Source organism: Scyliorhinus torazame, chromosome 4, assembly GCF_047496885.1.
Source record: "Scyliorhinus torazame isolate Kashiwa2021f chromosome 4, sScyTor2.1, whole genome shotgun sequence".
Lineage (NCBI taxonomy): Eukaryota > Metazoa > Chordata > Chondrichthyes > Carcharhiniformes > Scyliorhinidae > Scyliorhinus > Scyliorhinus torazame.
Genome location: NC_092710.1, coordinates 161,728,449 through 161,755,883, shown reverse-complemented (window position 1 = coordinate 161,755,883; position 27,435 = coordinate 161,728,449). Strand labels below are relative to the sequence as shown.

The window sequence follows — 27,435 nt, the reverse complement described above, 5'->3', positions numbered from 1 at the left end:
CATCGCTGGATGGCGAATCAACCCCTATATTACTCGTTATATTAACTCAAGTAAGAAGAGTTTACTGTGGTATGGTATTTAAGAACAGGCCTAAAAATTGGCCCTGATACCAACTGCAAACTCAGAAGGGAGCAAGGGGAAGAGATCGTGGTCAGGAAGTAATCCTGTGCTGCTGAAATTATTTGCCTTCCCACCCAGCGGCCACCAATTGGCCCCAACCTTCTCTATTGTCCTGTATAAAGGGTTGGCCGCGCATATCCGGACCTGCCTCCCACACACTACCAAGAACTTAAGCTTCACTCCGTGGTGCTCAAATATTCACCTCTGGTTCTTGGTATGTGTCATGATATTCAAACACACACATCATGATAGACACACCAACAGACAAATCAGAACACACAACACCACAACCAATGACAGAAAGATATAAAAGCACAGACACGACCCCCGGTGGTCAGTATTAGCTGCAGAGCAGGACCAGGACACATCTGCCACCAAACACACTCAGGGAGACAGCACGTGCAGAGTATCCAGAACGAACTGTATTATAAGAGTTTTAATAAAATAGAGTTGTACCACATACAACTGTGTTGGCTCATCTGTGCACCAGAGCACCCAACACCACATGGTACAGGAGTGGATCGACACCTGCCGGCATACCTCAGTGTACACAGACAACCAGCAGTGCCCAGGCAAAATGATAGAGCTCCCGGTTCCGCAGCCGCTCCAGTGCTACGGCGATCTCCGCGAAAACTGGCGGCGATTCCGGCAAATGTTCGAATTGTTCCTGGTGGCAGCTGAACTCCAAGACCTGGATGATAGCGAAAAAATTGAATTTCTCCTCACCATCGCCGGTGCAAGGGCAAGAGAAATATTCACAAGGTTCAGGTTCTTCAGGAGGCAGCAAAGGTACGATTACCAGGCAGTCCTGGACAAATTCTCCAAGTACTGTGAAGAAAACGCAATCCAATCGGCAAATAAAGGTAAGAAAAGCTGCAGTACTCACCTCGTGGCTGGGATCCCGGAGCCCGAATTCCCAGAGGCCGAAATCCCGGGCCTGAGAGAAGGCTGGGTCGAGGTCGGCGGCCATCTTGCTAAAGGTATCACGCTAGCACAGTTGCGCGAGCAGTGCGCAGAACCGGAAGTTTCGTTTGCGCATGCGCGAGATGCTGCGCATGCGCAGTCAAGAAAACGGCCATCGGAAAAGGAACAGCGATCTGAGCATGCGCAGTCGCTTCCTACGTGCTACATACCGAGCGTCAGGATGTCGGAGGCCCCAGACTGCACCAATTTAAAAGGGAAATGTCCCAAATCCAATTTAAAAGGGAAACGTTCCAAATCAAAAAAACAAAAATCTGTTAAAGCTGTAAAACAACCTTCCCTCACCTGGAATGACAGCACAGTGCCGCAAATTGACCCAGGAGATGAATTTGACCTCCGAAGAACCCTCCGACAAGCAGTTACCTACGCACAAGCCGATGATTCCGACCTTGAATACTTCGATGACGATCTTTACAGTGTTTCCGGACCTCGCGAGCCCAATGATAGCTCCGTGGTCCTATATGACTATGACTCGGACGAACCTTTCGTGTTGCACATTGGCGGCCCCCACATTGAATCCGACGCAGATGCGGATTCATTTTTCGGATTTGAGGATCTTCAATCCAGCAGATATGACGTTCCAACTTATCAGTACCGGATGATGCTGCAGCCTGACATTAACAGACAGGGAGCGGTGCAAGCACACGGAGAGTGCCCTGCTGCCACACAGAGCGTGGTCCACGTCCCGCTCAACGTTCCCGACTCTATGAAAGAAGACATGCAAGACTCCAGAGTGCAGTCCTCGCATGAACCAGAAGTGACTCCAGTGTCACAAGCTTCCACAGCAAGCTCGTGGACAGACTCCACAATTGCAGAAATGCAAGACTCCAGAGCGCAGTCCTTGCACGGACAAGAAGTGACTCCAGTGTCACAAGCCTCCACAGAGAGCTCGTGGACAGCCTCCACGATAGAAGCAACGCAAGACTCCAGAGCGCAGTCCTTGCACGAACAAGAAGTGACTCCAGTGTCACAAGCCTCCACAGAGAGCTCGTGGACAGCCTCCACGATAGAAGCAACGCAAGACTCCAGAGCGCAGTCCTTGCACGAACAAGAAGTGACTCCAGTGTCACAAGCCTCCACAGAGAGCTCGTGGACAGCCTCCACGATAGAAGAAACGCAAGACTCCAGAGCGCAGTCCTTGCACGAACAAGAAGTGACTCCAGTGTCACAAGCCTCCACAGAGAGCTCGTGGACGGACTCCACGATGGAAGGAACGCAAGACTCCAGAGCGCAGTCCTTGCAGGAACAAGACCATGAGGGTCTAGCAACCTCTCCTGACCAACCAGCGGCAGACGATGCAAGTCTGCCATGCTCACGTGAACAGCAAGAAGGCTATAACAGCCTACCATGCTCCACTACACAGCAGCATGAACATGACGGTCTCTCATGCTACAATGAAGGGCACAGCGCTGAAGACTGTTCAAGCCCAACTGAAGACAAGCCAAAGGAATCGCCTCGTCCAAGCCCGAAGAAAAAAGGTTTATGCGCTGACCTTCAGGGTCATTATAGCCGAACAGAGATTAATAATGCTGCACGGCCACAGAAGGATGCTGAGGATTTGCTAACGAAATTAATTGAATGTTTAACTTGCAAGGAGCAGACTGAGAATTGCCAGTGTTTTAGTACGGATCGAAAAAATGGACAAGACATTGATCCTCAGGTAATGGAAATAACACAACCTGAATCATATCTACAGCAGGGACAAATGTCTCCCTTCAACACAACACCGCAAAATCCCAACTTCGGAGACCAGCAGTTAGTCAGTACTGACTCTTCAAACCTTGAGGGGAACATTAATTGCATTGAACCTATACACGCTCCACTGATTATTGAGCAGAACATTGGAGCAAGAATCCTGAGGACACCGACATCGAGTAGCCAGATAACGAATTTAAAACCCACAGCAGTTTCAAGTGAACCAAGTGTGCTTTCCACTAATGGTGAAGATGCAGATAAGGTCGACCCGATTATCCATTGTACCACACTAACCCCAGTGATTAAGCAGTTATGTATGGGGAGTATAATGTGGGCAATTGAGAACAGTAAAAGAGAGACTGTGACCATGCCAGTCCCAGCAAAATCAGACCCAGAGACCATGAAGGCATGTACATTAGACAAAGATACATATGAGGCACCTGAGAAGAAAAGTGAAACGGAATGTTCTTTGGAAAATAGTACAATGTCGATAGAAACATTGGATCCTATATTCGAGACCATACCTATGGGAGAATTTGGGGGTAATAAACAAGGTTCTGCAATGTCTGGGGGAAGATTTAAAATTCCAAAGAAGAAAAGCCCAAATGAAGGACAACGGCAAGACAATGACAGTCCACCGACATGGTGTGCACCACCAGATGAAAACTCTGACAATTTACCCAACCCTAGTGAACAGCAAGCTGCTAATGAGGATCTATCCACGGGATGTGAGACGAGTGACGACAGCATCCCACTTCCCATGCAAAAGGTGCAAGGTGACAGACCTCGCCTAGTGCGTACCGAGGCACTCGACGATCACGGTGGGACCACTGACGACTGCGGTGGCAGCGCACCGCTTCCACCCTCGATGGCTCGACCCTCTCCACTGGTTGGTGCATTCCTGCATGTTCCGACTCCAGAAGTGCAGCTTCAGGGAATCTCGGCTGCCTCCAGTGAACCTGTTGGGACTCCGGACGGGGGGCATCGACGGAAGGCAGACCGGACTCCAGATGGGGAGCAGCCAAGCGCCGACTCTGATTCGCGCACGCCAGACCTTGCTCCGGACGGGCGGTGTCGCGGCCTCGGTGATGGCACGCTCAGGGTGACGGCGGATGCCACGGCGACAGGGAATGGATCGCGTGGCAGTCCCACTGGGTCGGCAGTGGCAACCAGCACCGGCGGTCCAAGATGGACACACCAATTCGCGCCATCGCCAGACGTTGATGCGAGCAACAATTCTCTCTCCAAGGCGACATGCTTCGACGTTTCTCTGCGGAGTCGCCCTTCCGGCACAGCAGGTGGCCGGAACCAGCGTACACGGTCTCGGCCAACTTCCACATCTGGCACAGTCATCGCCTTGCATGATATTAGTGATGGTGCTACTTCGATGGCAACGACCCATCGGCTACAAGATGCCGTCCACCACAAACATAAAAAGAAAAAGACTCCACCTTGTTCCTGGCATGCAGGGCGGATGGATTGGTGCGTAGGCGCAATCAGCGAGCTTTGCGCCGCCTTCCACGCTCGCAACTGAACCGTACGCACACGCCGGATCCTCCACTGGTTCCCAAGGATGACTTCGTGGAGATGCCACGGATCATGCCCCTTCCATCGCCACCAGAACCAAACCACAGCCAAGGCACCACTAACAAAGATGTTGAATGTTATATTTGCACGAATGAAAAAACCAAGCACTGCACGAAGTACAACAAATGGTAAAGTAGAGACTTCGGCAACAGCATCACCTCCAACAGTCCAAGGTGAACCAGTGTGACCCCAAATCTCCACAGCTGAACCGGCTTGAGGACCAGCCCATTCTTGAGGCGGTCACCCATTAGACTGGACTTATAACGCTGTTCATACGTTCAAAAAGTCAAACACTTCTGTATTATAACCTGTTGTTGTTTATTGTTCCAGATATCGTCTGACCAGACCAATGTTCAAGTTTTTTTTTTCTCTCGCATCCAAGTTTTGTTATGGTACAACCTTGTTAGTGTGACGCACCCGACATCGCCCCATGTAAATAGTTACGTCATATACACACGCTGTACATAACACACACACACACTCTTCGATGCACTCACGACACAATTATATTTATAACCACGTAGGCACATATCTTTGTAAAAAGGGGGGATGTCATGATATTCAAACACACACATCATGATAGACACACCAACAGACAAATCAGAACACACAACACCACAACCAATGACAGAAAGATATAAAAGCACAGACACGACCCCCGGTGGTCAGTATTAGCTGCAGAGGAGAACCAGGACACATCTGTTACCAAACACACTCAGGGAGACAGCATGTGCAGAGTATCCAGAACGAACTGTATTATAAGAGTTATAATAAAATAGAGTTGTACCACATACAACTGTGTTGGCTCATCTGTGCACCAGAGCACCCAACACCACAGTATGCACTGGGGAAAGAGCAGGATAATTCGTGATTTGAGCTGAAGTAAAGCCTCGAACACTTTGTTACAAAGAGTAATGTTGGAACATGTGCAAAGTTCTGTGAGCCTGATTTGGGGAACATGGCGTCCTTGGTATGAGTTTTTAAACCATTGCATTATTTCTAAGAAATTGATACGTTTTTCAAAAGGTTTTAAAACAAATGACAGGGCGGCACGGTAGCACAGTGATTAACATTGTTGCTTCACAGCTCCAAAGTCCCAGGTTCGATTCCTAGCTTGCGTCACTGTCTGTGCGGAGTTTGCATGTTCTCCTCGTATCTGCGTGGATTTCCTCCGGGTGCTCCGCAGCGTCCTCTTTCCAAGGGCCAGTGCGGACTCAATGGGCCGAATGGCCTCCTTCTGCACTGTAAATTCTATGACAGAATTTTACTGATAAAGGGGAAGAAATATTTATCACCCATTTCATTCTCCTGAATTATTAACCTCAAATCAATAAAATGCATCCACTTATAATGGGAAAGACTCCCATTCAGTATTATTATAGGTGCTGTCAGTCGGTCATTATAATAAAAGGACCATCACCATTGCCTTTCTATTCAGATTATCACATTGAAGTTGAAATGGCTGGAAAACTACCAATGGGAAATTATTAAGAATTTCTGAATGCCAAATGACCAGATGGGACAACATATCAAAAATACCATTTTTCTCCTCCGTCTGCAAAATGTCAAATATATTTTCTTGCATCATTACAGGTCAAATACATATTTCACAGCAGAACTGTTTTGCTTGCTTAAGGTATTTTAATTATGGCAAAGGACAGCTTTCCAAGAATGCGAGCTTCACAGGTACTGATCAGAATCTTGCGGTTTGAGCATTTGCAGTGCAGGAAGGTAGGTGGGAGTTACGGAGGCCGGTGACCGATGCAGAGACCTGATACATCCAGGCCCATGTGGCCGCCTGTGTTGTCATTGAGCGGTGCATCGGATTCCTTAAAGTGCAGTTCAGATGCCTTGACTGCTCTGGTGGTGCACTGAAGTATACCTCCCAGCGGGTCACCCTCTATGTGGTGGTCTGCTGTGCCTTCCACAACCTGACACAGCAGTGGGGCGGTGTGGTGGAGGAGGAAGAACAAGCCACCTCTGAGGAGGAGGACGAAGAGGCGCTGGACGAGGAGGATGAGCCCGCAAAGAACTGAAGGACCAGCCAGAGGATGGAGGACAGGCGCAGCGGTGAGGGTCTGGCAAGCCAGACGTCCAGGGAGGGCCTCATCCTCGCCCGCTTCACATAGGACATGGCGTCGTCCATCATACCCACCAATCTCACCATTCCCCACTCTCACCCCCTCCCCCTTTCCCATCCCCTCCCTCAGCCTTCTCCCTTCTGCCTACCTTTCCCCCCTTCCCCCATTCCTCTTCCCTCCTGCCCCCCACTGTTCCACCCTCCCAGGGTCTGTGTAACATCACTCCAGGGTGGTGGGACTGTGTCGGCACTGTCAGTGGGGCAGGGGTGTGATGATAACCCGCTCCGAGCCGAGTGTTGGTGCTCCGCAATGTATGCCATAGTCTGACTCCTGCCTGTCAGCTGAGTGCTCGCTCACACCCATTGCATGTGGTGTGCATGAGGGGGAACAACATCCCGGATCTCCATGTCCGGGAGCTACAGCAGGGAATTTGTGCTCGACCTGCCTTGCGGAAGAAAATGCCAGAGGCATCATATTTCTCGAGTGCAACGTTTTTTTTTAATGCTATCCACATGAATCCACAATTGCCTCAATCCCCTTCCCCCCCCCCCTCCCTCATGACACCCTCCCCCCCCCCCCCCCCCCCCCAATGGCACCACCCTTTTATCCTCAACCCACGCTCCTCGTGCCCTCTCAGTGATCCACGGTCTGCTGAGCCTTCATAGCTCTACCACTGTGTCTAGGTGTGTCCTCAGGATGCACATCAGAGGTGGAAGCGGCCTGCTGCCTACCGCGTTCCATGGCCTTCAATGCTCCTGACGGGCATCCTCTTGGGGGCCCTGGGGCCAGTGGGCCCGGTCAACTTGCCGTTGGCACATGCCCCCTCGTGCCACCTTGTTCCAGGTGCTGACTCCGAGACGCACCATCAGGTGGTAGGTCTTCGGGGAGCTGGTAGCTGCCGTCGCCATTCTGTAGAGTGGCTCCGGGTTGGCATCCAGCGCCCCCTGCTCCCAGTCAGTGCCTATAGGGCACTGGGCTTCACCTCAGGACGGAGGGTCAGCTGAGCTGGATCGAGCCCCGGCTGTCCATGCCTCATCTGGCTCTGCCAGCCCTGGCGGCTCCCCACTGTCAGCAGCATGGTGTCAATACCCTCTGCGATGCCGCTCCATGACTGGGGCATGCAATGGAGCCCGCCGGCAATGCCCACCTGCGACTGGGACGTGCTCCACAGTGCCTCACCTATGCCCATGTGAGAATAGGACATATTCCACAGTGCCTTGGCTATGCCCACCTGAGACTGGGCCACCTCCCCCGGCAACTAAGACATGCTGCCTAGGCGCTCAGCCATGGCTGCCACCAACTGAGCCACGCCTTGGACACCTCCACTCATGCTGCCGACGTCGTGCTCCAGGCTCTCCACTGCGGCCGCCACCCTAGCAGTTTTGGTGCCACGCATTGTCGGCATTTCCTGTGCTCGTAGCCTCTGGAACACCTCCAATTGGCCGCACCCTAGCATCTGCATCAACGCCGGGTAAACCTGGTCCAGAGGCTCAGCATCTGACTGGGAATCATCTGGGACCTGGGATCCAGCAGACGTCCGACTGCTATCTCGCCTGGGAGGGATGGGTCATCCTGCATGGCACTAACAACTCATGTGTGACAGGTCATCTGAAATCAGAGAGTTAATAGTGAGGAATACAGAATGGCAAAGATGCTAAATCAATACTTTGCCTCAGTTTTCACGGTGGAAGTCACTAGTACCATTCTTATAGGAACGGGCAATTCCGAGGTAATAGAAAGGGTGGAACTTGGAACAATCAGCATCAATAGGGAAACGGTATTCAACAAACTCTTGGGATTGAGGGCAGACAAGTCCCCAGGGCCTCATGGCCTACATCCTAGGGTGTTAAAGGAAGTGGCAGCAGAGATAGTGGATCCATTGGTTATAATATTCCAAAGTTTCCTGGGCAAGGGATAGGTTCCAGTGGATTGGAAAGATGCTAACATAACGTCCTTATTCAAAAGGGAGGGAGGCAGAATGTGGGAAATTACAGAGCAGTTAGCTTAACATCTGTTGTTGGGAAATTGTTAGAATCAATTATCAAGGAAATAATATCAGGACATCTGGAAAGTCAAAACACTATCCATCAGAGTCAGCATGGTTTTGTGAAGGGCAAATCATGTTTGACGAGTTTGCTAGAGTTCTTCGAAGATGTAACAAGCAAAGTGGATAATGGGGATCCTGTAGATGTAGCACATCTGGACTTCCAGAAGGTGTATGACAAGGAGCCGCACAGAAGGTTAATTCACAAGGTGAGATCACATGGGATTAGGGGTCATTTGTTAGCTTTGATAGAAGACTGGCTGACGGACAGAAGACAGAGAATTGGCATAAATGGGCCTTTTTCTGGATGGCAAGATGTAACTAGTGGGGCCCACAGGGTTCAGTCCTTGGGTCCCAGCTATTTACAATCTATATTAATGACTTGGATACAGGGATAGAAGGTTCTATAGTCAAATTTACAGATGATACAAAAATAGATGGTATGTTGCAATGAGGAAATAAGAACCTTACAAATGGATATAGATGAGTGGTTAGGTGAGTGGGCCAAAATGTGACGGATGGAGTTTAATGTGGATAAGTGTGAGGTTGTGCATTTTGGTCAGAAAAATGGGAAGGCAACTTATTATCTAAATGGGGAGAGACTTCGGGATACTCCGGTGCAGAGGGGCATGGGGATCCTCGTTCACGAGTCACAGAAAACAAGCATCCAGATACAGCAGGTAATAAGGAAAGCGAATGGAATGTTGGCATTTATAGCCAAGGGATAGAGTATAAAGCTAAGGAAGTGTTGTTGCAATGAGACAAGGCATTGGTGAGATCGCACCTGGAGTATTGTGCACAGTTTTGGTTCTCTTATTTGAGGAAAGATGTTGTGGTATTGGAGGCAGTTCAGTGGGGGTTCACTAGGTTGATTCCAGAGATGAGGGGTTTGTTGTATGAAGAGAGATTGAATAGTTTAGGCCTGTACTCTCTCGAGTTTAGAAGAATGAGGGAAGATCAAATTGAGGTATACAAGATGTTAAAAGATATGGATAGATGTGGAGCGGATGCTGCCTCTTGTGGGCCATTCTAGAATGAAAGGGCATAATTTTAGGATAAATGTAGCAAATTTAAAACAGAATTGAGGAGAAACTATTTCTCCCAAATGTTTGTGAATATGTGGAATTCCTACCCTTGAGTGCAGCGGATGCCGGAGCAGTGAGTAAATTTAAGGATGAGTTAGACGGATTTTTAAGTGGTAATGGGTTCAAGGGTTATGGAGAAGGGCAGGATAGTAGCGTTAAGGCCAGGCTGAGATCAGCTATGATCGAATGGCAGAGCAGACTCGATGGGCCAAATGGCCTAATTCTGCTCCTATGTCTTTTGACCTTATCTTGGTAAGGCCGATGGATCTCACCTCTGCGCCATACGGCAACCTCTACATCGGAGACAGATCTGTCCTCAGCCACCCCCGGGACCTCCAGGGCCCCTTCCTCATAGAGGGTGAGGACTCTGATGTCCGGCACCAGCCACCCGTGTGGGCCCTCCGCCATCTGTTGTGGGCTGACTTCTCCTGCGGGGACACAGAGGGGGCATTGTGAGCCGCAAGCATCATTCATTGTGGGGGGAGATGGTGAGTATGAGGGGGCATGGAGAGTGTGGGGGGATGGGGGGATTGGGGGGGGGGGGGTGTGGCACTGCTGGACATAGGTGGGCCAGTACACAGGATGGTGTTGGGCAGGGCCATTGCCAGGCTCATGCTTGGTGAGGAGAGTATGGGGGGGTTGGGGAGTATAGGGGGGAATGGGAAGTATGGGGGGTGGGGAGTAAGAGGTGGGTGTTTGGGGTGGGGGGGTGCAGTGTGGGCTGCACGGCTTAACATGGAAGGACCAGGGCATGGGGGAAGGTGTTGGATGGGGGCGGTGACAGGCTCATACTCAGTTGGGGGGGGGGTGCCAACCCATCCATGTGGCTCACTGGAGGTCATAATAACTGCCCTGTGGCTGACCCTTCGGGACACTCGAGGGAACAGGGCATCTCGTCTGATTTTCCAACTGTCTGGCCAAATCGGCATTCCTGAATCGTGGGGCTGATTCCCTCGGTGGCATGGCTGCGAGCTGTGTGGGGTTGGCTGTGCAGGATCAAGTTTAAATGCTGCTCGCCCTTTTGAGCAGGGGGCTGGTGAGCGCGGTCCCGGCGAATCAGCCGGCGGGACAGTCATTTGCGGCGTGAAGCCTGTGGGCCTCGTTAAGTGGTCCAGTTAACATTTTGTAGCGGTGATGGCCTCGTCAGGCCGAGAGTCGGGAAGCTCACGGCAGTTCCTATTCGCTACCACACTTGGAAACCTTGCCATCCCATCGTGCCCTTAGTCACTTTTTTGGGCCCTGCGGAGTTTCTCCCCAGTCAAGCCCACACTCGGAATTATTGTCACCATTGGAGTGCAGAACCCGCTGGCCAGACTGGCTCCTCTGAGACCGGGCACCCATTTTGAAAGGGTTCCCCAATCTCTAAGAGGGGTGTGGGTCCCCCTCACCTCCCACCCTTGGACAATGTCACTCCTCACACATATGGGCATTACCATCTCCCCCCCGCCCCGCAAAAACTTTGACACCGCACTACGGGGTTGCTGAGGGTCCCGCCTTTTCAGGCCTTTCCATGCCCCCTTTTGTGCCCCCCCCCTTCCAGGACCCCCACCCTTCACCCCCCTAACATTCCAGAGGCCCGTTCACACCTGCCCTGCATCCCCCCAGCCACCCTTCACATCCTCTCCCACCCTTTCACAGGCATGGCTCCCCCCAGTCCCTGACCTTTGGCAGTGCCACCCTGGCACCTGGGCACCCAGGCAGTAAACCTACCGGTTTTACAGTGCCACCAGGGCATCTTGGCAGTGCATGGGTAGCAGTGCCAGGGTACCAGCCTGGCAGTGCCAAGGTGCCCATGTTCCAGGGGAAAGGGCCAGGGGGGCACCCTTCCCTGTCCCTGACCACTGATGGCCTAGGAGACCCCACCCCCGCCGGGTGCCGTTCCGCTAGATCCACGTTTGTGCAGACTGGTAATGAACGGTGCCCGGCTGGGGACTCCCTGCAGAGGGCGTGAGATGCAGGAGCCCGGTAGATCCCGGGTGAGCACGCCCCAGTGAGTTTAAAACCAACTTTGGTGCGTGAGGTTTGGTTACACCTTTTTGGGCGGGATCCTGATCGTGACGGCTGGCAAGGTCTGGGTAGATCTCGCCAGGCTTCACCCGACATCTGTCAGCCGCACCACGCTCCTGTTTGAGCATGACGTGGCCAGTAGATCGTGCCCGGGACTGATTGGATCCAATTCGTGTTTCCGATGGAGACGCAATTCATTTTGCGATTCAGGACATGCAAATGGGCCAGCATTCTGCCGGCACGAATTGGAAGCAATTCCCAGCCCAGCGGGAGGTGTAACCACTGGGGTCGGATTTGTGCTAAAGAACCTGATTATCTGAGCGCTCCACTCACCACACACTTATTGCAGCCACCAAGATGGCTCAGAGAAGACCTGACCCCTGATTTCGGGAATCTGAAGTGGACCCACTGTTCGTTGCCAATGAGGAGAGGAGGGACACCCTCTTCCCCAGTTTGGGCCACAGACTGAAGCTCGCCCTCCTGAACAGGGCGGAGGTGGCAGAGGCAGTCAGTACTGCCAGCCTCACCAGGAGAAGACAGCTCGTGATCCTGAAGGGTCACTGGTGAGCACCAGGGAGGGTTCTGAAGGCCACGGTGCAGGTGTCCATTGTTTGGGGTGGGCTCTGCTAACCCCCTGCTTCCTCTGTAATGGGACAGCACTTTTGAGGAGTGCCAACACCTGGTGGGGCACTGATTGAGCTTGGCCACACCCATCCCGTAACTGATACCTCTGGAGTATGCGGATGTCCAGAGGGGCCAGCAGGATAAACTCCCACATCACCAGAGACTCTCTGAGCATTCACAGGACACAGTGAGCAGTCAGCAATGTGAACAGCCAGGAGCCTGTAAGTAGCAAAGGGGTGTGTTTAAATCCACACACTGCAAAAATGGCAGTCTGAGCCAGGCCACCCCGATTCCAAAGGGGCACCCTGAGTCCACGGACCTGGCACCAAGTCATTCCCACTACTGCCCCCAGCCTGGGCAGCCACCCTCAAACAAACCTGACAATTGTTGAGAGTTTTTTTAAACCTCCCACTACCCCTCAACAGCTGTGGCGTCCAGGGCCCCCCTTGTAAACACTTGCCTGCGGGTTTTCCACCGAAGAGGGCTGGAGCATCACGGAGGGATGGAGTATGAAGTGTCCAAACCGCTAATAATATTTAAATCGGTTTTGCAAATGCCAGTTTTGCACAGGCCAGCCCGTGCGGGGCAGAAACCTCGACCAGGCCGCAGCAAGGGACCAGAGCATGGTGGCAGCCCGTGCGGGGCAGAAACCTCGACCAGGCCGCAGCAAGGGACCAGAGCATGGTGGCAGAATCAGCGTCCGTGCAAATCGTGATTTTTCCATTGTACGGTTATCTGCATCGGATTGCAATTCCCGGCGGAGGGAAGGCGAGATTTCAGTCCAATAATCTGAATTTGGTCTCCGCTATGAGTTACATTGTGGCTAAATAAGCTATTATAATTGAATTAAATTACCATATTTCACTCAGACATAGGCACAAAACAAATGTGTTAACTGGTTATTTTCATTCCGTTTTGCACATCTTGCAGGCATTTTAAGTTATTATTTGACAATCAGAATTACATAAAAAGTTAATATTTGTTCACCTACGTGTTTATCCTGACAAATTGATTATACCACAAGGAAGAGAATGCATCAACAGCTTGCCTCGCAAGCATTCTCCGTGATTATGAGCAATAACTAACCTCAGAACAGTTGATTGAACTGTGTTAGCTGATTGATGGCAACTAAAGACTGTACATAACGCTTCGGAGCCACTTGTCTGAGTGTTTATTGATGTATTTCATGAACCTAATGTTACGTTCCACGTCGATAACTAGAAAGTGAGACATTCTTGCTTTCCAGATCTATTTACAACATAGCTGTCATTACTGTAATCTAGTCCAACCAACAGTAATTTCATTTGCTTTACTTCACAAGCTATTTGTAGGCTATTATCACTGCTGACATATGCTGTGTATGAGAAACATTTTGCTTCCAATGAAGATGGTAATGCTTGGGCAGTTCAGCTTCTCCCATCTCGGTTTATATTAGCTCTCAGTGAAAACAACAGTCGGAAATTGGGTTGGCTAACATTATATTCCTTTCTAATGCATTCTCTTCTCCATGTTGTCCTACTGCTGGAAGAGTTGGATAATAATCTTTATTAGTGTCACAAGTAGGCTTACATTAACACTGCAATAAAGTTACTGTGAAAAGCCCCCAGTCGCCACACTCCGGCGCCTGTTCGGGTACACTGAGGGAGAATTCAGAATGTCCAATTCACCGAACAAGCACGTCTTTCGGCAGACATGGGGAGACCATGCAGACTCCGCACAGACAGTGGCCCAAGCCGGGAATCGAACCTGGTGCTGTGAAGCAACAGTGCTAACCACTGTGCTACTGTGCCGCCCATTATCTGGGCACAGGTATCTCCTTGTCCACCAGTGTTTTTCCATATTAGACAGTCTCCTTTTCAAGCAGCAAGGTCGATTGTTTTCCTCCTTACCGAAATGGGTGTACCACTTTGTGAGTTTTGAACCGTGAGAGTCCTCTTGCACTTGTTGTACATGTCAGCTAAGTCTAGAATTTGAACTCGTGCTGTCTGAATAAGAGTCAAATGATCAGCTTGTGAAGGAGAGATTATGTTATAGTCTTAATGTGATACTGCGCAAAAAGAATTGATTGCATCAAATATGCTGTTAGCTTGCTGCAAGTGATCTCAGCCGTTCCGTAATTTTCTTTTATCATTTTCGATTTTCTGTGACTGCTTCATTCACTTGAGATTTGCATTCGTAATGAGAATGTGCTGTCAAACTTGCAAATGGAAATCAAAACTGTGCCAGTCAGCGTATGCTTTCCTTGACCATTCTCCAGCAACAGTTGACAGCTAGCCTGATTAACCAGGTTATTTTTACAGCATCTTCGCAAGTTAACAACTTTCTTAAAGTACAGAAAGCAAAACTATTTTAAAATTTTGGGATGAGGATCATTGGTTTAAATTTCCCTTACGGAAGAACTAGATCCTGAAGAATTTAGACTGTTTCACAGATGTGGAGTTGAGCCCTGAGGTAAGCAAACTAAACTGTTTCATATGCCTTTTCTTAAAATTTGGTGTAAGTTGAGCTTGTATAATCAGCTAGGAATTCTCTCCTCAGGCAACTTCTTGGGCCATTTCTGTTCACAAGCTGTTCTATAGTCACAGAAAACATATATTAGTCTCTTTTCAAAGTGTCAGTTTGGTAATTTAAATGGATTCCTTTGAAAATATAATATTGTCTATTGCTTTTAAGTTCTTTCCTCAGTCCAATATTATTAAACATATATCTGGATTGAGTAATGGAGCAACAATATTATCAGATGAATTGGACCAAGCCTCTCAAACACGGGTACAACCAGTCATCCTAAGTGACCATTTCCTTTCGAATTATAGAATCCCTACAGTGCAGAAGGAGGCCGTTTGGCCCATCGAGTCTGAAAGAGCACCCCACCCAGGCCCACCTCTAGCCCTACCCCTGCAACCCCACCTAACATTTGGGCACTAAGGGGAATTTAGCATAGCCAATCCACCTAACCTGCTCATCTTTGGACTGTGGGAGGAAACCGGAGCACCCGGAGGAAACCCACGCACACACGGGGAGAACGTGCAAACTCCACACAGACAGTCACCCAAGGTCAGAATCAAACCCATGTCCCTGGCACTGTGAGGTAACAGTGCTAACCACTGTGCCACCCTATATCTGGTGTCAAATCTTGATATATTTGGCTTGTGATGATTCAAGGAGCAGGATTTTTATGAAGGAAGAATAAAAATGGATCTAAGTTGTAGATCTTTAATCCACAATTTTAATCATTTATTTTGCAATTCAGTATAACCAAAGCAAAGACTAATCACAAGATAAGCATGCACTTTTCTAATTTGATTTTTATTGGATTGCACAGTGAAGATTTTAAAGAAGAGAATACGGATCTTCTTTTAATAGCTATGTCCAAGTTCATTTTCCTAAGCTGAGTTGATTAAAAATGAAGTTCTCTCAACATTTCTGGCCTCTCCACAGATACATCTCCTCCATGTCTCCTTCTGCCAAATCCTCTCTCAATGTTGCCATGTAATGTCACGCAATTCACAGCAGACCATGATAATCCTGGACGCCCAAGCTGCCACACCGGTCCAAGCCCAGAAGTGCATTTTGAGCAAGCTAGTGGTGTGTTCAATGATAACCCTGGGTGAACCGTGAGCTTCATTGTACTGGTCCTCAGTGGGGCTCTAGGCTGACACTCTACTGCCATGAACGATGTCCTCTGGGCATAGTCCTTGTCACCCAGAATCCAACTTTGCACATGGGAAAGGGCCTCAAATAACTCTTGGAGCTGGGAGTAGCATCGGATGTTAAAGTCATAAGAAATCCCTAGGAAACAAGCACACACCTGCACAGGATGGACGCCCATGGACTCTGGAAGGATCCAGTAGCATCAAAACTCAGCACTGCAGTCACTTTGAGCGCAGTTGCCACCTATTCCATAAAACTGCAGGCCCTGTTGAAGGAACATGCATGGGTCAGTGACCACCTCCCTGGATACCTACCATCTCCAGCATTGCTTCTCAGACATTTGAAGATAGTTAATGTACGCTCTGAACACCCTCATTCTCCAATGCCCATTGACAACACTGGCATCCCTGATTGCCTGTCATCTGACCAGCCTCCCAAATAGCGCTGCACTTTGATTGACTTGTGCCTCTGGTCGGCCACTACACTCCGGGTGGTGAATCCTCTCCTTCTCCACCCTAGGTGCAAAAATATTGCGTTTATCAGACTGATTATGAATCCACAAAGTTAAGTGAAGAAAGCAAACAAACATATGATCAACTCTGTGCATGGTGGCCTTCACCCCTAGAGCAGCTGCATCTAGCCAATGGCAATGCTTGAGCTGCCATATGGCCATACCACCTTTCCCGTCACACAGCGGCCTCCTTTTAATTGAACCTGGTCTCCTGCCAACTCAGCCCATCTTCACTCAGATATCATGGACACCCCAAGAGTGACTCTGGAACAGCCAGCCATCCACTTCCATATTTGCGCGCTCGCCCTTGAGTTTCCATCCATCGCACTTGACTTTCCAAATCACCCTGCGCCTTCCCATAATCGTCCTCCAGCCTCTCACTTTCACCCTTGACCCAGTCTCAGTGACCCTCCACTTTACATCTGTCACCCAGAACCCCCCCAACCTCGATCTACCTTCAGTAATTCTGGAACCTCCCCTCCATCATCCTTGACTTCTTCTCGGTAATCCTCAGCTCATCCTCAGTCAGTCTTACCCTTCACTCCATCAAGCTGGATCTTGCCTTGTTGAATGGGGACCTTCCCTGTGTGATACAGCTGCCTCCCTTAGATACACAGGACCCAACCTCAGACAGGACTGCCCTGGCCTATAGGCCAAAGCCTTTCTCTGGTGGACCAGCTCCCCACGCAGCCCCCTCCCACACCATTTGACCCTCCAATGTGATAAAGCCTTGCTCTCGTGCCCAACATACCCCAACTCCTGCCCTCCCACACACTCTCACCTCACCTCTTGCATTCAGTTATTTTTTCTATATTTGGACCAAGGTCACCATGAGGACACGTACAGAATATGAACATAAGAACTAGGAACAGGAGTAGGCCATCTGGCCCCTCGAGCCTGCTCCGCCATTCAATGAGATCATGGCTAATCTTTGTGGACTCAGCTCCACTCTCCGGCCCGTACACCATATCCCCGAATCCCTTTATTCTTTAGAAAGGTATCTATCTTTTTCTTAAAAACGTTTAAAGAAGGAGCCTCAACAGCTTCACTGGGCAAGGAATTCCAGAGATTCACAACCCTTTGGATAAAGAGGTTCCTCCTAAACTCGGTCCTAAATCTACTTCCCCTTATTTTGAGGCTATGCCCCCTAGTTCTGCTTTCCCCGACCAGTGGAAACAACCTGCCTGCATCTATCCTATCTATTCCCTTCATAATTTTATATGTTTCAATAAGATCCCCCCGCATCCTTCTAAACTCCAATGAGTACAGTCCCAGTCTACTCAACCTCTCGTCATAATCTAATCCCCTCAACTCTGGGATCAACCTAGTGAATCTCCTCTGCACTCCCTCCAGTGCCAATATGTCCTTTCTCAGGTAAGGAGACCAAAACTGATGGACCAAAAATGGACATTTGTTGAGCAAGCTATTGCTTGTAAGCGCTGCTTGATAGCACCATCATACTTTCCAATCATTTTACTGATGATCGAGAATGCACCAACAGAGTTGTAATGGGCCAGATTAGATTTATACTGCCTTTTGTGGACAAGGCATACTTGGGCATTGTTCCACATTGTCTGGTAGATGCCAGTGTTGTACCTGTACAGGAACAGCTTGGCAAGGGGCATGGCAAGTTCTGGAGCACAAGTCTTCAGTACTTCAGCCAAGATGCTGTCAGAGCTCACAGCCTTTGCTGTACATTTCTTGATATCATGTAGAGCGAAACAAATTGGCTGGAGACAGGCATCTATGATGTTGGGGACCTCAGCTGGAAGCTAAGCTGGATCGTCCATTCGGCACTTCTGGCTAAAGTTGGTTGCAAATGTTTCAGCCTTCTAAAAAGGCGTAATATTATCTGATTCTGGGCCAACTTTCAGATGTATGCAAGGCTGTAGGGTAAATGCATCCCATGCATTACAGAGCTTTGCCCCTGACATGATTTTAATAAATATAACATTTATGTACTTCAGTTATGACCTCTTCTGCATCTGATCAATGGAATCCGCATTGCACATTACTAGAGCCTTATTTTTGTCCCTTACCTTATATTTTAAAAACTTTTTTTGTCCTCTTAGTGTTCGTGGGGTTTAGTCAGCCCCACTCTCAGGGCAGAATTTTCCCATATTTTTTTCAGAGTTTCCGGCTCTGACATAAACCTGGCATGTGGCTCTCCAGTTGCACAGTCGAGTTTGGAGATTTTAGTCCAGATTTTTGGTTTCTCTGGAAAAGAAATTCAAGGGGCGTGGCTTACGCCGTCAGTGTGGTGGGGTGGGGCCTGATAGAGCCGGCAAGGCCGGCTCCACAGAGATCGGGCCCTTTAAAAAAGCCATGCCGATCAGCACAGAAAATAAACCCTCCCCCCACTGACATGTGGGACCACTTCCTCCCCCAAGCACCAGGGACTCTTTCAATCCCACCCCACCACCAACAACAGCATTGGAGGCTCTCATCACCCCCATCCCCTGCTAGTACCAGCCGAATTGGGAGCTCTCACCCCACCCCCACCCATAAGCATCAGCATTGGGGGCTCCCCCACCCTCCATAAAACATAACGCTTCCCCCCCCCCCCTTCAGTGCGGCTCCCCAGATGGCACAGGTTGGCACAGTTCCAAATCGGCAGTGCCAATCTGTCAGGGCACTGCCCTTGCATCCCCCCTCCACCCATATAGCTATCTTTGTGCCTCTGGGGGATTCCCGAGGTTGATTCATGTTTTTCTAAACCTGTTGTAAACCTTGCTGAGTGAGACTTCCGGTGGTGGCATGTAGGAAGAAGTCGCACATTGGGTGGCTCCTGCTCAAGGCTTGACATTTAAACAATTTAATGCCAGGTCCCAGGGGCAATTTTTTGACAAATAAGTGCAGGAAGACATAAGGAAGGAGGGGAATATCTAAAAACCTAAAGAAAGTCACCGAGAAGAAGGGGGCGAAAGGTCAGCTCAAAAACTGGAAAGATGGCGGAGGCTGGATCACTGGGCGGGGCCGCACTGCTCACGGCAAAAAAGATGACCGAGGTGATAGCTTTGGAATTCGAGAAACAGTTTGCAAAGCACAAAAAGTTGAAGAGAAAGGAGATGATGGCGGCACTGAAGATGCTGGTGGAGGAGGCGATTGCCCCGGTGAAGGTGGCGGTGTCGAGGACATCGGCTGAGGTGCAGGAGCAGGGTGAGAAACTGAAGGGAGTGAAAGAGGCCTTGTCGCAGCACAGTGATCAGCTCACCTCGATGGGGGATGAGCTGCAGAGGGTGGTCGAGGCCAGCAAAGGTCTGTGAGCCAAGTTGGAGGACCTGGAGAACAGATCGAGGCAGCAAAACTTGAGGATCGTGGGCCTGCCCGAAAGGGTGGAGGGCCCGAGGCCGACTGAGTACTTTGCCAAGTAGTTGGCAGAGCTGTTGGGGGAAGGGGAAGATCCCTCCCGGTATCAACTGGATCGGGCTTATAGGGCCTGGAGGCCCAAACCAAAGGCGAATGAACTGCCAAAAGCAGTGATTATTTGTTTCCACAAGTACCACGTGAAGGAGAAGGCCCTGAGATGGGCAAAGCAGAAGCAGGAGGTGCAGTGGGCTGGAGCAGGCAAAGAGTGCAAAAAGCAGGTGACATGCTTGACTGCTTCATAACGGATCTGAGACTGAAAGCGCAGACATATAATTTTTCAATTCTCCGAGACTCACTTTTTCGAGATCAGATAGTCTGCGGAGTTAAAAAGTGACAAACTTCAGGAAAGGTTATTGCAACACTCTGATTTGACTTTCAAAGGCACAATCAGTATGTGTAGTGCAAGGGAACTTGCCAGAAATCAATTCTCAGCAATGTTGGTCGGAGAAAATAGACAATAGAACATTACAGCGCAGTACAGGCCCTTCGGCCCTCGATGTTGCGCCGACCTGTGAAACCAACCTAAAGCCCATCTACACTATTCCCTTATCATCCATATGTCTATCCAATGACCATTTAAATTCCCCGAATTGTTCTGCTCTGGGTGTGGCATAAGCGGCTTCCTTGTGGTGCACTTGACAAAGGAAGGTTCAGACGTGGAGATAACTTCAACACGTTTATTAAACTATTTACACTTCTATTACTCGGGTTCAACACTACTGCTAATCCTACTATAGCTACCCAGACTGACTAACCAGCTGCTGCAATCCACGTGGTGGGTGTAATATTGAATCAACTCTGTGTCTCTACTCACTGACTGTCTCCACTGGAAAGAGGCAGATCATGTGTGTGATGTCCTTTATATATGGGCTGGTGTAATGCCCTCCTGTGGTCGTGGCACCTTTGTGTGTATCGTGAATGTCCATCGGTCGGGTCCTAACTAACTGATCTATTGGTTGAGTGTGTGTGTGTGATGTCTCTGGTGCTTCCTCTAGTGTCTTGCTAGCCTACATGTATTTACATTGATGCACATCACCACACTAATGTTGGCGAGTCACTACTGTTGCAGGCAGGGCATTCCACGCCCTTACTATTCTCTGAGTAAAGAACCTACCTCTGACAACTGTCCTATATCTATCTTCCCTCAATTTAAAGCTATGTCCCCTTGTGCTGGCCATCACCATCCGAGGAAAAAGGCTCTCACTGTCCACCCTATCTAATACTCCAATCATCTTGTATGCCTCTATTAAGTCACCTCTTAACCTTCTTCTCTCTAACGAAAACAGTCTCAAGTCCCTCAGCCTTTCCTCATAATATCTTCCCTCCATACCAGGCAACATCCTGGTAAATCTCCTCTGCACCTTTTCCAATGTTTCCACATCCTTCCTATAATGCGGCGACCAGAACTGCACGCAATACTCCAAATGCGGCCGCACCAGAGGTTTGTATGGCTACAACATGACCTCATGGCTCCGAAACTCAATCCATCCACCAATAAAAGCTAACACACTGTACACCTTCTTAACAACCCTATCAACCTGGGTGGCAACTTTCAGGGATCTATGTACATGGACACCGAGGTCTCTCTGCTCTTCCACACTACCAAGAATCTTACCATTAGCCCAGTGCTCTGTATTCCTGTTACTCCTTCCAAAATGAATCACCTCACACTTTTCTGCATTAAACTCCATTTGCCACTTCTCAGCCCAGCTCTACAGCTTATCTATGTCCCTCTGTAACATGCAACATCCTTCCGCACTGTCCACAACTCCACCGACTTTAGTGTCATCCGCAAATTTACTCACCCTTCCTTCTACGCCCTCCTCCAGGTCATTTATAAAAATAACAAACAGCAGTGGCCCCAAAACAGATCCTTGTGGTACACCACTAGTAACTGAACTCCAGGCTGAACATTTCCCATCAGCCACCACCCTCTGTCTTCTTACAGCAAGCCAATTTCTGATCCAAACTGCTAAATCACCCTCAATCCCATGCCTCTGTATTTTCTGCAATAGCCTACCGTGGGGAACCTTGTCAAACGCTTTACTGAAATCCATATACACCACATCAACTGCTTTACCCTCGTCCACCTGTTTGGTCACCGTCTCAAAGAACTCACTAAGGTTTGTGAGGCACGCCTTCCCTTCACAAAACCGTGTTGACTATCCCTAATCAAATTATTCCTTTCTGATTATAAATCCTATCTCTTATAATCCTTTCCAAGACTTTGCCCACAACAGAAGTAAGGCTCACTGGTCTATAGTTACCGGGGTTGTCTCTACTCCCATTCTTGAACAAGGGGACAACATTTGCTATCCTCCAGTCTTCTGGCACTATTCCTGTAGACAATGACGACATAAAGATCAAAGTCAAAGGCTCTGCAATCTCCTCCCTAGCTTCCCAGAGAATCCTAGGATAATCCCATCCAGCCCAGGGGATTTATGTATTTTCACACTTTCCAGAATTGCTAACACCTCCTCCTTATGAACCTCAATCCCGTCTAGTCTGTATCTCAGTATTCTCCTCGACAACATTGTCGTTTTCCTGTGTGAATACTGACGAAGAATATTCATTTAGCGCCTCTCCTATCTCCTCGGACTCCACTCACAACTTCCCACTACTGTCCTTGACTGGCCCTACTCTTACCCTAGTCATTCTTTTATTCCTGACATACCCATAGAAAGCTTTAGGATTTTCCTTGATCCTACCTGCCAAGGACTTCTCATGTTCCCTCCTGGCTCTTCTTAGCTCTCTCTTTAGGTCCTTCCTGGCTAACTTGTAACTCTCAAGCGCCATAACTGAACCTTCAATTCTCATCTTTACATAAGCCTCCTTCTTCCTCTTGACAAGTGATTCAACTACTTTAGTAAACCACGGTTCCCCCGCTCGACCACTTCCTCCCTGCCTGACAGGTACATACTTATCAAGGACATGCAGTAGCTGTTCCTTGAACAAGCTCCACATTTCAATTGTGCCCATCCCCTGCAGTTTCCTTCCCCATCCTATGCATCCTAAGTCTTGCCTAATCGCATCATAACTGTCTTTCCCCCAGCTTTAACTCTTGCCCTGCGGTATATACCTATCCCTTTCCATCGCTGAAGTAAACGTAACTGAATTGTGGTCACTATCACCAAAGTGCTCACCTACCTCCAAATCTAACACCTGGCCTGATTCATTACCCAGTACCAAATCCAATGCGGCCTCGCCTCTTGTTGGCCTATCTACATACTGGAAACCCTCCTGCACACATTGGACAAAAACTGACCCATCTAAAGTACTCGAACTATAGCGTTCCCAGTCAATATTTGGAAAGTTAAAGTCCCCCATAAAACTACCCTGTTACTTTCGCTCCTATCCAGAATCATCTTTGCAATCCTTTCCTCTACATCTCTGGAACTTTTCGTAGGCCTATGGAAAACTCCCAACAGGGTGACCTCTCCTTTCCTGTTTCTAGCCTCAGCCCATACTACCTCAGTAAACGAGTCCTCATCAAACGTCCTTTCTGCCACCGTAATACTGTCCTTGACTAACAATGCCACACCTCCCCCTCTTTTACCACCTTCCCTGAGCTTACTGAAACATCTAAACCCTCCCGGAACCTGCAAGAACCGTTCCTGTCCCTGCTCTATCCATGTCTCCAAAATGGCCACAACATCGAAGTCCCAGGTACCAACCCATGCTGCAAGTTCACCCACCTTATTCCAGATGCTCCTGGCGTTGAAGTAGACACTTCAAACCACCTTCCTGTCTGCCGGTACACTCCTGCGACCTTGAAACCTTACTCATGACCTCACTACTCTCAAACTCCTGTACACTGGAGCTACAATTCAGGTTCCCATCCCCTGCTGAATTAGTTTAAACCCTCCCGAAGAGCATTAGCAAATTTCCCCCCCAGGATATTGGTACCCCTCTGGTTCAGGTGTAGACCATCCCGTTTGTAGAGGTCCCACCTACCCCAGAATGAAGCCCAATTATCCAGGGATCTGAATCCCTCCCTCCTGCACCATCCCTGTCGTGGCGCGAGAACTAACAAAGTGGCCGATGCCATTAATGTTGTGGTGCACGTGAAAAAGAAACATGCTCCAGAAGCCAGCCATTTTACGCATGATGTCACGAGCGTCATGACGTGTAAAAGGTGCGGCAACGCGCATTAGATCAAAAAATGCCCTGCTTATGGAAAAACCTGTGCGAAATGTCACAAGCTAAGCCACTATGCATCTCAATGCAGATTGGGAACAAATTCACAGCAGTTTAAAAAAAAAAAATTCAGTGAACAAAGGAAGAGCTGCCAAAGAAGTAAGCATTAAAGAAAATGTTAAGTGATCAAACCTGACTCGGAGGAAGATGTATTTGACTTTGAGGATTCTTTCTTTGTTGAAACAGTGGAAAGCATAGAAAATGCATATCAAAATATTACCAATTTGGAAACTTTAAAACAGATTTCCATCGTTCAAAATACTGATGATTGGATGATTCCTTTAATAATAAATGGAACCAACATAAAGATGAAATTCGATACCCGGTGCAAGAGCTAAGCTTATTAATCAGACCGATACAGCCAGATTAAAGATAAAACCAGTGATTGACAAGAATGATTGTCAACTGCGAGATTGTAATGGCAACTTAATAACCACAATGGGGACCTGTTATTAAACTGTCGAGGTCAAAGGGAAAAAGATTCCGATTAAATTCGAGATCGTTGAACCAAAGAGATCATCATTACTTGGTATTCAGGCATGTGAGATTCTGCAACTTGTGAAACTCATTTACAGCTCGGACAAGATTTCATCCAATTGCAATGACCAGTTTGAGGCGATTATTCAGAAATTTCCTCACGTCTTTCATGGTATGGGAACACTATCATTTGAACACAAAATCCAGTTAAAAGTGAATACCAAACCAGTCATTCACCCACCTAGGAGGACACCAGCCCCTTTGAGGGAACATTTAAAAGTGGAACTTGAGCGTATGCAGCAGTTGGGAATAATTGCCAAAGTGGAAGAACCAACTGACTGGGTCAGTTCTATGGTTTGTGTAAAGAAAGCGAACGGTAACCTTTGAATCTGTATCGATTCCAAGGATCTGAATCAGAATCTTAAGCGGGAACACTACCCGATTCCTAAAAGGGAGTGAAATCTTAGGTGCCACGATCTTTACCAATCCAGACGCTTCCAGGGTTTCTGGCAACTTTCGATGAGGTAAGAAACTCTGCACGTTTAGCACACCATAAGGGATATACTGTTTCAATAGAATGCTTTTCGGGATCATTTCAGCTTCCAAAATTTTTCATTGGGTTAATGGAACTGATGGTCGAAGGTATCACAGGCGTACGAGTGTACATGGATTACTGCATCATTTGGTCATCAAATGAAGAGGAACATAATGCACAAAGTCATGAACGAATTGAAAAGTTTGGTCTCAAACTGAACAGAGTCAAATGCCAATTTGGCACCTCCAGACTAATTTTCTTGGCTGATCAACTATCAGCTCAAGGAGTCCAGCCAGACACTAAAAAGATTACAGCCATTATCAGAATGTCATGTCCAAAAGATGAAAAGGCAGTCTGAAGGATGCTAGGCGTTGTTAATTTTTTGGGACAATCTACACCAAACTTGGCATCACGCACCATGGCGCTACGTCAGCTAATCCGAAAGAATGTCACGTTCACGGTCTGATAAACACAGCAGAGAGTGGCCTGATCTGAAAAGAGCACTCACTACAGCATCTGTTCTGTCGTTCTTCAATCCCAAGAGCAATACGAAGATTTTGACTGATGCCAGCAGCAAAGATGGCATAGGCGCAATGCTGTTACAACAGACAACTGAAGGACCATGGCAACCAGTTGCATATGGCACAAGAGCGATGACACCTACCGAGCAGCGCTGTGTGCAAATTGAAAAGGAGTGTTTGGGCCTACTCACAGGTCTGGACAAAATCCATAACTATGTGTATGGGTTCCCCACATTCACAGTAGAAACTGATCATGGTCCTCTCGTCTCAATTCTAAAGAAGAATTTAAACGACATGTCTCCACAACCTCAGAGAATGGTACAGTTTTGAGCTAGTCTACACGCCAGGAAAGGAGATAGTTGTTGCTGATGCACTATCACGTGCAACTGATGATCAGGGACGACAGACATCGTACAGATCATTGAAGCTCAAGCAACCCTCAATGAAGAAAACCTACCTGCCTCTGATGACAAGTCAAAATTAACCAAAGAAGAAAGTAAGGACAAAACTATCCGAGTGTTAAAGTCATGCAGGATAGTTTGCCCAAAGGAACTTGTTCCAACTACCGGAACATATGAGCTGAACGAAAGAGTGTAAATGGGTTCCAACTCAGGCAAAATCGTATTGTAATACCAATTTCTTCATGAGAAATTATCCTCAGCAAGGTGCATGAAGGCCATCTAGGTTTGGAGAAATGTAAAAGAAGAGCTCGTGAGTCCGTATATTGGCCGGGAATCAACAATGACATTAGCAACGTGGTTGCACAATGTGAAATGTGTCAGAAGAACCAGCCCTATCAACAGAAGGAAGCAGTGACTATGCACAAAATCATGGTCAAAAGTAGGCATTGATCTGTTTTTCTTTCAAGGCAATGAATACTTGTTAGTCAGTGACTATTTTTAAAATTATCCTGAGGTAATCAAGCTATCCAACTACAGTTCGAAGGCAGTCATCAAGGCTATGAAGGAAATATTTGCTAGGCAAGGGATCTCAATCACTGCAATGAGTGACAGTGGACCTTTTTTTGTTAGCAGCGAATGGACTGCATTTTTCAAACAGTATGACTTCCAGCATGTAACCTCCAGCCTGCTTCATCCACAATCCAATGGAAAGGCTGAGAAGAGAGTGCATTTTGCCAAACAGTTGTTTGAGAAAGCGAGGGATTCCAACAGCGAACCAAACTTAGCTTTGTTAAGCTACAGAGCGAAACCACTTGCGACAGGATACTGATGAATCAAAAGATACATACCACATTACTGTGTCTTACTACAATTAATCCTGAGAATGAAGACACAATCCAAAAAAATCAAACAGAACAAACGGAAACAACAACAGTACTATGATAGAACAACAAAAAAACTGATTAGCGCTAGTACAAGGTGATACTGTCAGAGTACAACTTCCGAGTGGATAGTCGAGCATGTAATACGAAAGGCAACTCCACATTCCTATATAATAGTAACGGAAAAACTGCAAAGCACTTCTTACGGTGAAGATGACTCAACCCACACTTCCAAACATCAAAATAGACACAGAGCTACTCAAAGCAACTCCCACAGTATGTCAGGAAGATGTCGTTCCAGCAGCGAAAACAACAACAGCAGCATTGAACAAACACAACTGCAAGAAAAGATTGTGCTGAGAAGATCTACACGTCTCAGAAAAAAACCCAGACTTAATTTGTGAAAAAAGGGTGAAAAAATTAACTACTGGATGTATTGCCTTAACAAGCATCATGTATTGAAGTATATTAGCATGCATATCTGAACAACTTCAAAGAAAGGGGGATGTGACAATATGTATACTGTAAGAATAATGAAGGGTGAACAATTTACTGTACTGCATCCAACCACTAGATGACGATCAAGCACACACACGTGGATCACGTGATACTCTTGATTCGGGGAGAAGGCTGTTAGGCGAGATAGGGAATAGTTATGTTATCAGGAG

General features: G+C 48.1%; 1 long non-coding RNA gene across 2 annotated transcripts in view; it reads right to left on the bottom strand.

Annotated features, from left to right (window-relative positions):
• The window catches only part of LOC140410566 (uncharacterized), a 130,237-nt gene that overhangs the window by 31,956 nt on the left and 70,846 nt on the right, over positions 1-27,435 (bottom strand). Inside the window, exon 1 of one of the 2 annotated variants that reach the window (XR_011940690.1) lies at positions 16,190-16,386. The exons of the other annotated variant lie outside the window; for it this stretch is intronic. This is a non-coding gene — a long non-coding RNA (uncharacterized lncRNA). Of the gene's footprint in view, positions 1-16,189; positions 16,387-27,435 lie in introns of those variants that run through there. 2 annotated transcript variants of the gene reach the window in all.